The 13836-nt window shown below is 36.6% G+C and overlaps 1 pseudogene; it reads left to right on the forward strand.

Annotated features, from left to right (window-relative positions):
- Window positions 1-841: 841 nt before the first annotated feature.
- LOC115413335 (endophilin-A3-like) overlaps window positions 842-13836 on the forward strand; it is a 30727-nt pseudogene continuing 17732 nt past the window's right edge.

Here is a 13836-nt window from a genome sequence, read left to right on the forward strand (position 1 = left end):
GTCACATTATTATTAACTCATTTAATAAGGCATTTGCATTGAACAACATACAAATATCATGGAGAACCTTCATTTATGTGTCTGTTCCATGTTTGATACTATATATAGTTATTATAATATGCACCATAATATAAAGGAAACATACTTCACCTTACTGCAATAAAAGGATTTTCAACGTAGTGAAAAGCCTTTTTTTTGGGGGGGACATTAGTCTTATTTTTGTTTCAGAAGCATGCATGTTATCAAGTGTGTTTTTTAAAGAGCATACCCTGGCCTTACGAAGATATTCCAGCTAATATTTGACAGATTAAACCAGTAACAAGCAAAAAAAAAAAAAAAAAAAAAAAAAAGGTTAATGAATAATATTCCAGCAGAGGGAGCTTTAAAGCTGTGTATGACTTTTGTCACCAATTTTTCATCAAATCTGTAAAATCCAAGTCATAAACTAAGTATCATGAATCCGTAAGTCTTTCCGTGATTACATACCTGAATCTCTTCCCTCGTGAACAATTTCGAAGTGTACTCCACCATAAATAATCCATGTGCTTACAAACAGAGCCGATAGGTCACTTGGGTATTTTCGGAAATTTGTTGCGATGTGCACTGTGGGATGCGGAGCTCCACGCAGCTGTGGTAGCGGCAACAACAAACATGTTGACTGAGCGAAAATGGGTTGCGTGGAATGCCGCTTCCTGCAAAGCGTGTCGTGACAAATTTCCAAAAATGCCCGAGTGAATCCCTTTCCATGCCAGTTTTCCTTATTTCCTTCGGTGCTCTCCTCCTCTCCCTGTATCCTGGAGTGTTTTTTACAGTATTGCATTCTAATACCAGTTCCTGTGCTTTGTCTCTGCAGCTCCTCAGTGAAAAGATCAGCGGGGCCGAGGGGACGAAGCTCGATGAGGACTTTATGGAGATGGAGAGGGTGAGTTCACACATGACCTGCGGGAAAACCTGGGAATATGATGAATATAGTGTCACATTTAATAGTGTTGGATCCAGGGCTAGTCCTTCAGTACACAGATAGGAATGGTCATTATTTATGTACTGTACTTTACACTTTATGTAAAATAACCAGGAATCATTGGCTTTTTTGCACATTTGAGCTCATTCACAGCCCGTCCTCCATCCTTACAACAGATGCTTTATCTACCACCTCAAGCAGATCTGATTCAATACAACACTTACCCGACAAAGTGTGAACTTAAATAAAAGTACGATTGTGATTTCATGCCCAGAAAGGGAAAAACAATATTTTAAAGAGTATTAAATATGTTTCTTCTTGAAGCCATCTTCTCTCAGCTTTATTTAACTTCATCTTCAGACCCAAGACCAAGTTTTGGAAATTAGCCTTAACTATCAACACTATAATCCATACAGTCATGGAAAAATTATTAGACCACCTTTGTTTTCTTCAATTTCTTGTTCATTTTAATGCCTGGTACTCTTTTTTTTCCTACTAAGGCTGGCTGCTTTACAAGGAGAAGAGGTGGAAGAAGTTTTAATAGTTCTGATCACACTGGTGTACAATTTTTTAGAAATGATTTGCTTCAGAGATTAAATGTGCTAAATGTTACGTATTTTAATAAGATTAATTGGAAAATAAATGACAAAAGTGCCGGTTTGCTGATGTTTTCAAGATATAGGACTAAGTGTTATTACACATATATATTAGTTTATGTACATTTATTAAATAGTTTTATAAATCTTCCACTAAATAGAACCTGTAAAGTGAATGTATTCTAATGTGCAGACAGTGTTTTGAAGTAGATCTTGAAGCTCTGAGACAAATATTCCTTTTGAGTCAAACCCATTCTCTCGTTAATTCTTGAGTTTCACATTTTGACCCAAGGCTGTATCTTGGAAAATTCAGCCAACCAGCATTTTTTACTTGATTTTTCTTAATCAGTGACTCTCATGTGGTAAAATTTCATTACTTTTATTCTGGAAGCATTTTCCTTGTAGACCAGTATCATAAAGCCATGTGAGAAATGACAGTATAACTTGAAGAAAACATTGTTCTGAGTCGTCTCCAATTGTTCATGTTGGGATTTTACAGGTGGAAGTGAGTTTAACAAGTCCTATTACAGTCGCGGGAAAAATTTTTAGACCCCTTGTTTTCTTCAATTTCTTGTTCATTTTAATGCCTGGTACAACTAAAGGTACATTTGTTTGGACAAATATAATGATAACAACAAAATTAGCTCATAGTAGTTTAATTTCAGAGCTGATATCTATGCATTTTTCCATGTTTTCTTGATAATAACCAAAATCACTTTAGTTCTGACATCAGTATCTATGGCATTGTACTGACAAAAACAGTGCTTTTAGGCATTCCATATTTTCTTTTCTGTCTGTTTTAGTCACATGATACACAAAGGAGTTAGTACTTGATTGTATAACCATTGTTTTTGATGACTTTTGATGGTCTAAAAAAATTTTTCGCGGCTGTAAATTGCTGTTCTTATTTTACATATGTGCAATTACTGCACGAATAAAGTGAATAAATGTTCAAACAGTAAGAAAATGAACTGAAGTTAGTGGCAGTTGATAACTTACTGGTATCAAGTTCGTTTCCACAATAAAGAATCAGACATGGATTAAAGTTGAAAGTAAAATTCAAACTACATACATACAATGATAACAGTTGCATATTAAGTATGTTCAATAATCGCACTGACATGTTAAACACGTGAAACCACAAAACAATTTGAAGTTTTTAATGAATGTATTAAATTATGGTTGAAACAGAAACAACTCTGTTCTGACATGTGATATTTTCTTGTAGTGCTTCTTTTTCTTATTCTTTTATTTTTGCCTCCTTTTTTCTTTTTCTTCTCCTCCTTTTTATTGTTACAAGCTCTTAATACAGTGCATGTGGTACTTATTCATGTTGTATTTTGCAGTTCTAATGCAACTGTTCTGTCCACAAATTATAGCACATGTACATGCTCACCCTTAGAATTGCAGGTTTGTAAATAACTGAAGTGGACCTTGTTTTTTTTTTTTTTTTTTTTTTTTTTTAATAAATATCTTCTTTTTTGCTTCTGTCAGAAAATCGAGGTCACCAACAAGTCAGTTCTTGACCTCCTGTCCAAAACAACAGAATACCTCCAGCCCAACCCAGGTAACCAGATACGAGTCACATATGTCATCATTTCATACAAGGGGTTCATCCTAATATAAAAGTAAATAAAGATGGCTTCCTCTTTTATTGTGTGACTTTTTAAAATTGTTTCCCTCTGCAGCATCCAGAGCTAAACTGAACATGCTCAACACAGTGTCCAAGATCCGAGGGCAGGTGAAGACCACGGTTACCCCCAGGCTGAAGGCATGCTGGGAGACTGTATGCTGCGCTATGGCAACGAACTTGGAGATGACTCTGTGTTTGGTACGGATATACACCAATACTTTAGGACAGGGATGTCAAACTCCAGGGTTTCTGCGGGTCATTACAAGGCATTAAAAGTCATTAACTCTTTAAGTGCCAGACAGTTAAGGGGCTAATAAGCCTTAAAAGTGCCACAGAATTTGGCCGTTTTTCAGTATTTCGTGTCGTTTTTATATTTGAAGAATCCTGCAGAAAACCGCTCGGTAACATCCGACCGATTGCTGATTAGATTCAAAACGCACCGGACGCAGCCGATTCATTATTGATCGTAATTTGCATAATTTATAATAATAATAATAATAATCTTTATTTATATAGCACTTTTCATACATTAAAAACTGTAGCACAAAGTGCTTTACATATCAGTTTAAAAATCAGTACCGCCCCCCACCCACACCCACCCACTCACCCGCACACACACCCACACATACATGCAAACCCACAAGCTCACACATACTTAAGAAGACTGACTGAGCACGGGTAGACCAGAACAAAAATGTACAAGTAAAAGTAAAACATCAATTTAGGAGGCGCTGTCTCAGGGAGCCATCTGCACCAGGAGGCAGCCGCCGACCCCGGCGACCAGGCACCAGCAACACAGCCCCGCATCCCAACTAGTGGGAGAGGGCCAACTGGGACCCCCACCCACCAGAAAGGAGCGGACCCCAGTGAGAGAAGGCGCCACAGCCCCCGGAGTCCACAGCCGCCCCCCGGCATGGAGGGCTCCCTCTGATGAAACACCGGAGAATAAGAAACATTAAAAAGATATAAAAATATTATTCGGTCGCGTGACCTCAAATTCCCGTCTGCTTGGTCTCAAAAGGGGGACACAGAAAGAACGTCATCGAAATGTGAGAAAGAAATGGGGGTGGATGGTTTGTTTGTACACAAATGTGGCGTGTTCTCCAAAGCCGATCTGATCGGCCCGTGGCACTTTACAGGTTGTTTTTGTAAAGCCGATTTAATCGGCCCATGGCACTGAAAGTGTTAAATAGTCTTTGCGAAAATTAAGGCCTTAAATGGCAATAAAAAACATTAAATTTGATGTCCAGAGGGATTAAAACATGAAATACACTTGATGGGAAAAAAAATTGTTATTCACGATTCTTTTTTTTTTTTTTTTTAATTTACTTTTTATTTTGTTTTTGAGAAAACCATGACACACATACTTATACTAACAAAACAATACAAAACAAACAACAGGGGGGAGAGTCCAGCCTTAGAGCAACATCTAGTCCACATATACATACATCACACACATGCCTCGATATACTTGTATACCCATATTATTTTTTTCCTTTACAGTAAAGTTTTATTCACAATTCATTTTGATTATATAAACATTTCATCATTTTGATTGGAAGTATAGTGTGATGATTGACAGAAGGAACCCTTTAATTGGCTATTGTTTATGGCCGATACGCGAAGTCACAACACCGGATGCTTGGAATGCAACGTGCTGTGAGCGTGCTCATGCCGTGGCGAAAGAGCAGAGGGAATATTAGCAAATGCTGGAAAAATGGGAAAATGCCAGTTTCAGCAGAAGTGATTGGAGGAGGAGCCTGGCTGACGCGTGTCGATGGTAAACCGTCATAAAACTATATATAAAACTGTATCTGCAGATGGACATGGGCATTAAATTTGATTAAAGTGGCATTAAAAGCATTAAATTAGATTTGCTGATACGAGCAGAAACCCTGAATTCGTTTTTGGTCGGGGCCACATACGGACCAATATGATCTTAAGCGGTCAGACCAGTAAATAATAACCTATAAATGATGTAAATTCCAAATTTTTGTCTATGTTTTAGAGTGAAAAAAGTAAAATTACGTTATGAAAATGTTTACATCTACAAATGACCCTTTAAAAAATGGGAATTACATGAACAGCCTTACTCTTCTTAAGAAAAACAAGTGCAATTTTAACAATATTATGCCTCTGTTTATCATTTACACATGTGCATTACAACTTACAGATCACAGTGGATCTACAAATACGCAAAACATTTAATAACAGGCAGAATAGAATGGCAGTTACTTCTCTTCAGACATTTCTTGTTGTTCGTATTTGTTCAGGTTATTCACATTTTTTGGGAAAGGATAGTTTGTAAATGAAAATATTTTCATGTAATTTGGCTTTTTTACACTAAAACAAAGAGAAACATTTGGAGTTGTCATTATTTACAGGTTATTATGATATTATTTTACTGGTCTGATCCAGGTCAGATGAAATTGGTTTGAATATGGAACTTGAAATTAAATTATTTTCACCCTTGATTGTTAATATCTTCGGTGTAATTATGTATTCCTCACATTTATCCCGCAGGCTGGGACGGACCCTGTGGCGGGCCGGTTTTGGCCCATGGGCAGTACGTTTGACACTGCATTAGAACTTACAGATCATAGCGGATCTACAAATACACCAAACATTTAGTAAAAGGCAGAATATTGGTCAAATTTCAGGTTGTTCACATTTTTACAAATTACACTAAAACAAGAGAGAAATATTTGGAGTTGTCATTATTTATAGGTTATTATGATTGTATTTTACTGGTCTGACCCACTTTAGATTGAATTGTCTGGATGTGGAACCTGAACTAAACTGATTTTGACACTTGACTGTTTATATCTTCATTTCGCAAATTCATCCCATTAGACCTCATGCTATTGGAGGAAACATAGGCTTTTCCTATAGTATTCCAAAGCATGTGCTCTATGTTATATAAGTACATTGTCTTATAGTTTACTTAACCACCCATGTGTTTACCAGTGTCCTCCTTTAACATTCCACCTACAGCTTCCTATGTGTTTACCTGATGTCTTCATTAATTATTTCCAAAGCGATAATCCTTCAGGTCACTTTAAATGGGTTCTTACAGTATAATCCTTCCATTTACTCATGCAGCCTAATGATAGTTTCATGGGGATGAAAGAGATGAGGATCACCTCTGATGTGCATTTAGAGTATTATTTTGTGACTAAACAAGGCTCAGACTGATGCAGATGACAAGGTGTGTTTTTAGCATCATCTGTCTCTAAAACACCATTAACTGCAGTGGTAGTATCATCCAAACTGACTCTGTTATGGAAGATTAAAGTTTTAGGCTGTCTCCCTTTGTGATTTTCAGAATTACTCGAGGCAAAGAGATAGTAGATGTTCATATGCATCCAAAACTAGACAAATGTATGCAGCAGTAAAGCTAAAACTTCAGCATAAGCCTTTTTCACACATGGCTTCATGGAGCTTTTAAAGTGATGACGTTCATACATACGATATGTCACTTGCACTGTTGGAGTTTACATGCAATTTAACAGCAAGTATCTGACAGTACATGTGTGCCTTTGTTCCCTCAAAGCTCATGATTACAACACATATGTACATATCTGTTGACAGCTTCATTTTCACACCGAGTCCTCTGATGCATTTCTACAACAGTTTTATCATTACATGTTGCACAAAGTTCATTCATGCTGAATCCTGTTACATTATTACTGCTGTGCACAAGCGTTAAATAGGATGCAATGTTTCAGGAGGGATGCATCAGGTTTCTATGAAATACGAGATAGAAAATATTTGAAAATGTAAGGAAATCATGTCAGATTAGAATTTGGTGAATAATAGACTGATGTGATGGACAAGAGATGTCAAACATAGGGTCCGTGGGCCAAAACCGGCCCACTAAAGCGGTGGTTTCCAACCTTTTTTGGCTCGTGACCCCATTTTAACATCACAAATTTCTGTTGACCCCAGACATTCAAAACGGAGACTTTTTTTTTTTTTTTGCTAAAATTAATTTGTTTTTGATCATGTAATAGTTTGCTATACTATGTTGCAAATAAATGTTAATTTTAGATGACATTTAGTCTATATAATGTATATTATTATGGATGGAGGCAGAAAAGCCAGGTGCAGATTACTGCACAAAGGGAGAATTTATTTTCCTCGGTCAGGATATGTACAGTCAGTCCAGCTTGGATTTACAAGGCTGACAATTAATACTGAACAAACAAGAACTCAAACTGTGAATTATGAAAGAGCTGCAGCATCTGAAACCGACCACAATGAACATTTGACAGATAAACAGTACCACAGTGCTTCAGTTTCAGCTTCACAGTTTGTCATGTCTTTTATGGATTGTGATTGTCTCTCTCAACTCACCATATATTTTTCATTAGTATGTTTTTGGTTTGGGTTTTTTTTTTTTTTTTTTTTTTGGTTTTTGATCAATTACTAGAAATTCCAGGCAACTCCATGTGGGCTCCAGACCCCAAGGTTGAAAAACACTGCACTAAAGGGTCCAATCTGGCCCATGGGATAAATTTGTGAAATGCTAAAATTACACTGAAGATATTAACAATCATGGGTGTCCAAATCAGTTTAGTTCAGGTTCCACGTACAGACTAATTCGAACTCCACTGTAATGTGTAAATGATAAACTGAGGCATAAGATTGTTAAAATTGCATAAACTTTTCTTAAGAAAAATTTCCGGTTGTTCATGTTGTTCACATTTTGTGAAAGGATAGGTTGTAGATATTAACATTTTCTTTTTCTTTTTTTTTTTTTATTATTTTTTTCTACACCAAAGCAATTGGAGTTGACATTATTTATAGGTTATTATGCTATTATTGTACTGGTCCGGCCCACTTGAGTTCATAATGGACTGTATGTGGACCCTGAACTGAAGTTTGACACCCCCTGTGATTGACCAGTTGTGTCCATTATTACAGTTAACATACATCAGAAAAAAAAAAAAAACATGAAATACAACATGTTAACTCAAATGAAGACCTCCAGAGATTAGGAACTGGAGCTTTATGGAGTTCAGAGGTTCAGATAAATTATATTGAATGAAGACTTACAAACTGACTAGAGTTATGTTCCAGACCATTTTGCGGGCTGGTTTTGGGCCAGGGGCCTTATGTTTGACACCCCTGCTTTAGACAGATATCACAGCACAGCCTGCCGGTAAACTGAGTCTCTCTGTGTCTGTCTGTCTGTCTCACAGGCTGTTCTCTGGTGGACATGGGCGAGGCCATGAGGCAGATGGCAGACGTGAAGGACTCCCTGGACATTAACGTCAAACAGAACTTTATTGATCCCCTGCAGAATCTACAGGACAAGGACCTCAAAGAGATCATGGTACGTTAGAACAGCCTCCACCCTGGAATTACCTTCTGCTCAGAGTAATTCTGATGGTGTTTCAACACCCAGGAACTGTGACAACTCTACAGCCTGAGAGACGGACACGACAGGCGGTCCACACCCATATGAGTGGAGTTTTATTCCTGGAGTTAAGAGTGTATGTTAACTGAGAGTGTTTTTTTAAAAGCTAATATAAAAATGACAGTTTGGAGCAAAAAAAAAAAACAGTAGGATGACTACAGTGGTTCCATGACTGTGCTCGTTTTGCGATTTACTCATTTTACGAATCAGTTTTCCCCATTGAAATGAACTGAAATATAATTAATACTTTCCAGCCCCTAAAACCACCCAAAAATCCTTTTTAAGGCATTTTAAAACAGAAAAAGTCAGGGTTCGATTGGGTGTTTGAAACCCTTGAAAAATCAGATTTACACTCACATTTACGGACAAAAATACAAGAGCTGCAGGATGTAAAGCGAATTTCTCACACTGTGGTTCACTTGTACTGCAAGTTTGGTGTCAGAAACAAGTATTTTAATCAAAAGTATTCAATCTGTATTCATTTGCATGCCAGAAGTTATTCTTAGTGTAATGTGAAGATTGAACCAAAGTAACTGACTTTTTTTTTTCTTTTTTGGGAGAACTACTACAAAAAGACAAGTGCACCCATGGAAAGTTTCCAAAATATGGTGAACAAAAAAGAACACGAGTGGAAATTTTGGACATTCTGGGATATAATTTACATATTCTGGGAAAAAGTTACATATTTAAATATGATAAATTAATACTGGGAAATAGTTGCATATGTATATATGTTGTCCTATCTAGACAGACACCAGTACAAACTCACCCTATCTGGGACGAAGTCAAGGCAGGGGACTTCTGACGTGACTAGAATACGGATTAAATGATTACCGGTATAATGATAAACCACGGTAAAATTCCCAGTGGTTAGTATTACGATTTAAATTCTAATTATCATGATAACCGTGTTTTATTACCGCACTTTGAAAACAGAGAGAGAGACCTCTGTTAGTTCTATCTTTCTATCTTTCTATCTCTCTCCTCTCCTCTCCTCTCCTCTCCTCTCCTCTCCTCTCCTCTCCTCTCCTCTCTGGAAAAGAAACCAAAACAACTCAAACTTGATATGGAAAATGGTCAAACAATGGCCATAAGGTGTCATCTTTAATGCACATTTGTATGTTTGATGTTTACATGGTAATATATGAATGTTTCTGCCAACAAAGTACATTGCGCTGTTATTTTGTTTGTTTGTTTTTTTTAAATACAACTTTTTAAAATTATTTCAGGGTTTGTATAAGTACTTTTTGAACATTTTGAGCACAATTTCAACAATACCATGATAATAATGATAACCGTGATAATTTTGGTCACAATAACCGTGATATTGTTACATCCCTAGACTAGAATAATGTTCAAAATATGATTAAAAAGGGTGTGGTCTCTAGCTAAAACCCAACCTATTTTTGGTCATATAAAAAAGGTCTCCCAAGGCAAAAACACCAGTTGTGTCTGCAGATTTCAACTCAGTGTTTATTTTGTACTATAATAAACACTTAGTGCAGCTGAAATTCTGCCCGACCTCCAGCTTCGACTCTGTGTGACCGTCATTCGATGAAGCTCCATGACATAAATGGGAGCACAGAGACATAAATTTAACTTCCAGAGTACAGTTGTGGAAGAACATCAAAGAGACCAGAGATGTCTCCCACCACAACACCAGGTTCCACTGTAACGTCATCTCTACCTCTCAACCGTAAAACTCTGATATTTTAATTGTAATTTGCATGTGGTAAACTAGTTAGTTTTTGCTTTAATAGAACCTGGATGAAGTGAATCATGAGCGTGTCTCTGTTTCGTTTGCAGCATCACCTGAAGAAGCTGGAGGGTCGCCGGTTAGACTTTGACTACAAGAAGAAGCGTCAGGGGAAGATCCCAGATGAGGAGATCCGTCAGGCTGTGGAGAAGTTTGAGGAGAGCAAAGATCTGGCAGAAAGGAGCATGTTCAACTTCCTGGAGAATGACGTAAGAGCGGACAGAAACACTGTCACGATATGGCTGATGCTTTGGGACATTTTGTACCTATCCAATCTAATCTATTTTATTTATATAACACATTTAAAAAGCACAAGGTTACCAAAGTGCTGTACAATACAAAAAGTTTAAATATAGTTTAAAATGAATAGTCGAGAGAAGACATTCAATGAGAGAGAGAGGACATTCTACATAATCCTCCACTTGAAGCATTTTAACCATATCCATGTAATGCATCCTGGATTGCAAGTAACCATGGCAACGGCACTGATGCTTTTATTCTTTTGTACTTTAACCCTCAAAGACATACATCACTGGTGGTGAAAAGCATCGACTGATCTAAAATGTTTCATAACTTTTGAACTACTAAGCCTTTTAATCCTTCATAGTTCACTCATAGAAATAGTCTGAAATTCCAAATTTCAACCTTAGTGTCGTATTGGTGGACAGAACAAGATTTTATTATAATTGTGAAATAAAAAATAAATAAAAAAATAGTCATGTAGAAATTAAAGGTCAATGAAGGTACCATATTTGGTTCCTTACCTGTAAGTGGCAAAAAACAAAAAGAAACAGAAGTAACAAGTGGTGCCAGGCACAACAAACGCCACTCCTTGCATATATTTTGCCCATTATTAGTAAATGGGAAGATTTTAAAAATTCATAAAAAATTTGAACTTTGACCTGCTGTTCCCAAAATGTAATGAGATCCATTCTGGGTCACTGGCAATCTATAAACCAAATTTGGTATGAATTCAACCAATAGTTTTGCTGCTACTGACATGTGAAATTTCACCCATTATAAGTAAATGGAAAAAAAAAATTAAATTCATAAAAGATTTGAACTTTAACCTACTGTTCCCAAAATGTAATGAGATCTATCCTGGGTCACCGGCAATTGATAAAGTCAATTTGGTATGAATTCAACCAATAGTTTTGCTGCTACAGACATGTGAAATTTTGCCCATTATAAGTAAATGTGGGGAAAAAAGATTTTGAAAATTCTGAAAAAAATGTAACCTTAGACTTACTTTTTCCAAAATGTAATGAGATCTATTCTGGGTTACTGGTAATCTATAAACCAAATCTGGTATGAATTCAACCAATAGTTTTGCTGCTAGGGTGTCAACAAGCAAAGAAACAAACAAACCAAAAACAATACCCCTTGCCTCCCCTTTGGGGGGACGGGGTAAATATAAAAAAAATTCAAGAAAAATATATGTTAGGTAAAAGGAGCATGTATTTTAGAACATGACTTTTCTAACATTAGACCAACATAAGCGCTGATCCAGACCCCTGTCCACATCCACATTATCCCTTTGAACATCATTCCTTACATGAGTACCATTATTTCATGGTACCGAACAAAGCAGGTACACTCACTGTTCATGCAGAGGTGGACCTTACAGACCCTGTAGACCACATTGGACCTGAGATTGTTGACTCACTGTCCTCACTGGAACTGTTGCCGTCACTGTCTTGTAATATATGCTGAAATTGTCACTGGCTCGATAAGGGGTTAATAATACATACGAATAATTGGTATAAAATACAGTTTTTCATCTTTTCATGGTCATCAAATATGACCCATTTGGACGTTCAGAGACTCCGTAGTGAACGTGGAAATGCTGTCATCATCTACAACATTGATTCACCAGTAAAATCCAGTGAGGTTTGATTATATTTGACATTTGTTCAGTTGCTGAAAAATACACTTTTTCCTCAGTTTTCTCTGTTTTGATATAATAACCTTACATTTACTTTGAGCTTTTATGAACATCTACATGATCAGTAAATTAAATATAGTAAAATACATGACTTTCACTGAAAAATGAAAAAAAAAAAAAATAGAGAATGATATAATAAATGGTGATTAATCATTTAGGAAAGATTAAATGTAGAGAAAAAATAATTTGAAAGTGGCCATAAAAATAGCTGTAGGGCTTTGAGGGTTAATACTAGTAATTTTCAGGTGTGAATGCACATAATTGAGGATAAAATTCACAATAACAGTTGAGGTTGAAAGATAACACACACCTTTTTTCACAGTTGTAAAAATAACTTTTTCCTGTTTGTTCATTTAGTCGGACTACTTTATTAAGAGAGAGTTTTAGTTTTGTTGACGCCTGCCTTTGTGTGCATGGTATATGTGGCCAACAGGTGGAGCAGGTGAGCCAGTTGTCGGCGCTGATTGAGGCGGCGTTGGAATACCATCGGCAGTCGTGTCACATCCTGGAGGAGCTCAGCAGTAAACTGCAGAAGAGGTGAGCAGGTTTATTTATAGGTCCTATTGACTTCAGTGTCAGTGACGACTGTGAAAAAGGAAACGTCTTCATGTGTTCGTGTTGACGTCAGTATCAGATGCAGCATTGTTGGAGTTGAAATGTGAACACGTCAAACTCATTTTAGTTCAGGGGCCACATACAGTCCAATATGATCTCACCTGGGCTGGAACAGTAAAATAATAGGGTAATAACCTATAAATAATGACCACTCCAAATTTTTCTCTTTATTTTAGTGCAAAAAAATAACATTAAATTATAAAAATAGTTACATTTATGAACTATCCAAACAAAAAAGGTGTGAATAACCTGAAAAAACTGAAATTTTAAGTGCAATTTTCACAATATTATGCCTCAACTTATCATTACCTCCACTAGGAGGTATTATGATCGCTTTGCTTTGTGTGTTTGTTTGCATGTTTGTTTGCATGTTTGCGTGTTTGTTTGTTTGTTAGCAGGATAACTCAAAAAGTTATGGACGGATTTTCATGAAAATTTCAGGAAATGTTGATACTGGCACAAGGAATAAATGATTAAATTTTAGTGGTGATCGGGGGGGGGGGGGGGGGGGGGGGGGGGGGGGGGGGGGGGGGGGGCACAGATCTGTCTTGGCGGAGGTCTGCGCTCTCCGAGTGCTTTTCTTGTTTATGCATGTGCATTATGGATCAGATCCACAAATGCAGAAAACGTTTGTAACAGGCAGAATATTGTTAAAATTGCACTTAATTTTCTTGGGCATTTCAGATTTGTATTTGTTCAGATTATTCACATTTTATTGTTCAAGGATAGTTTGTTAATGTAAATATTTTCATAATTTAATGGGTTTCTTTGCACTAAAACAAAGAGAAAAATTTGGAGTTGTCATTATTTATGAACATAATGTAATAGTATTTTTTTCACATTAAACCGAGAAGAAAATTTGGAGTCATTATTTATAGGTTATTATGCTATTATTTTACTCACATGAT

The sequence above is a fragment of the Sphaeramia orbicularis genome, chromosome 3, assembly GCF_902148855.1.
Source record: "Sphaeramia orbicularis chromosome 3, fSphaOr1.1, whole genome shotgun sequence".
Classification (NCBI taxonomy): Eukaryota; Metazoa; Chordata; class Actinopteri; order Kurtiformes; family Apogonidae; genus Sphaeramia; species Sphaeramia orbicularis.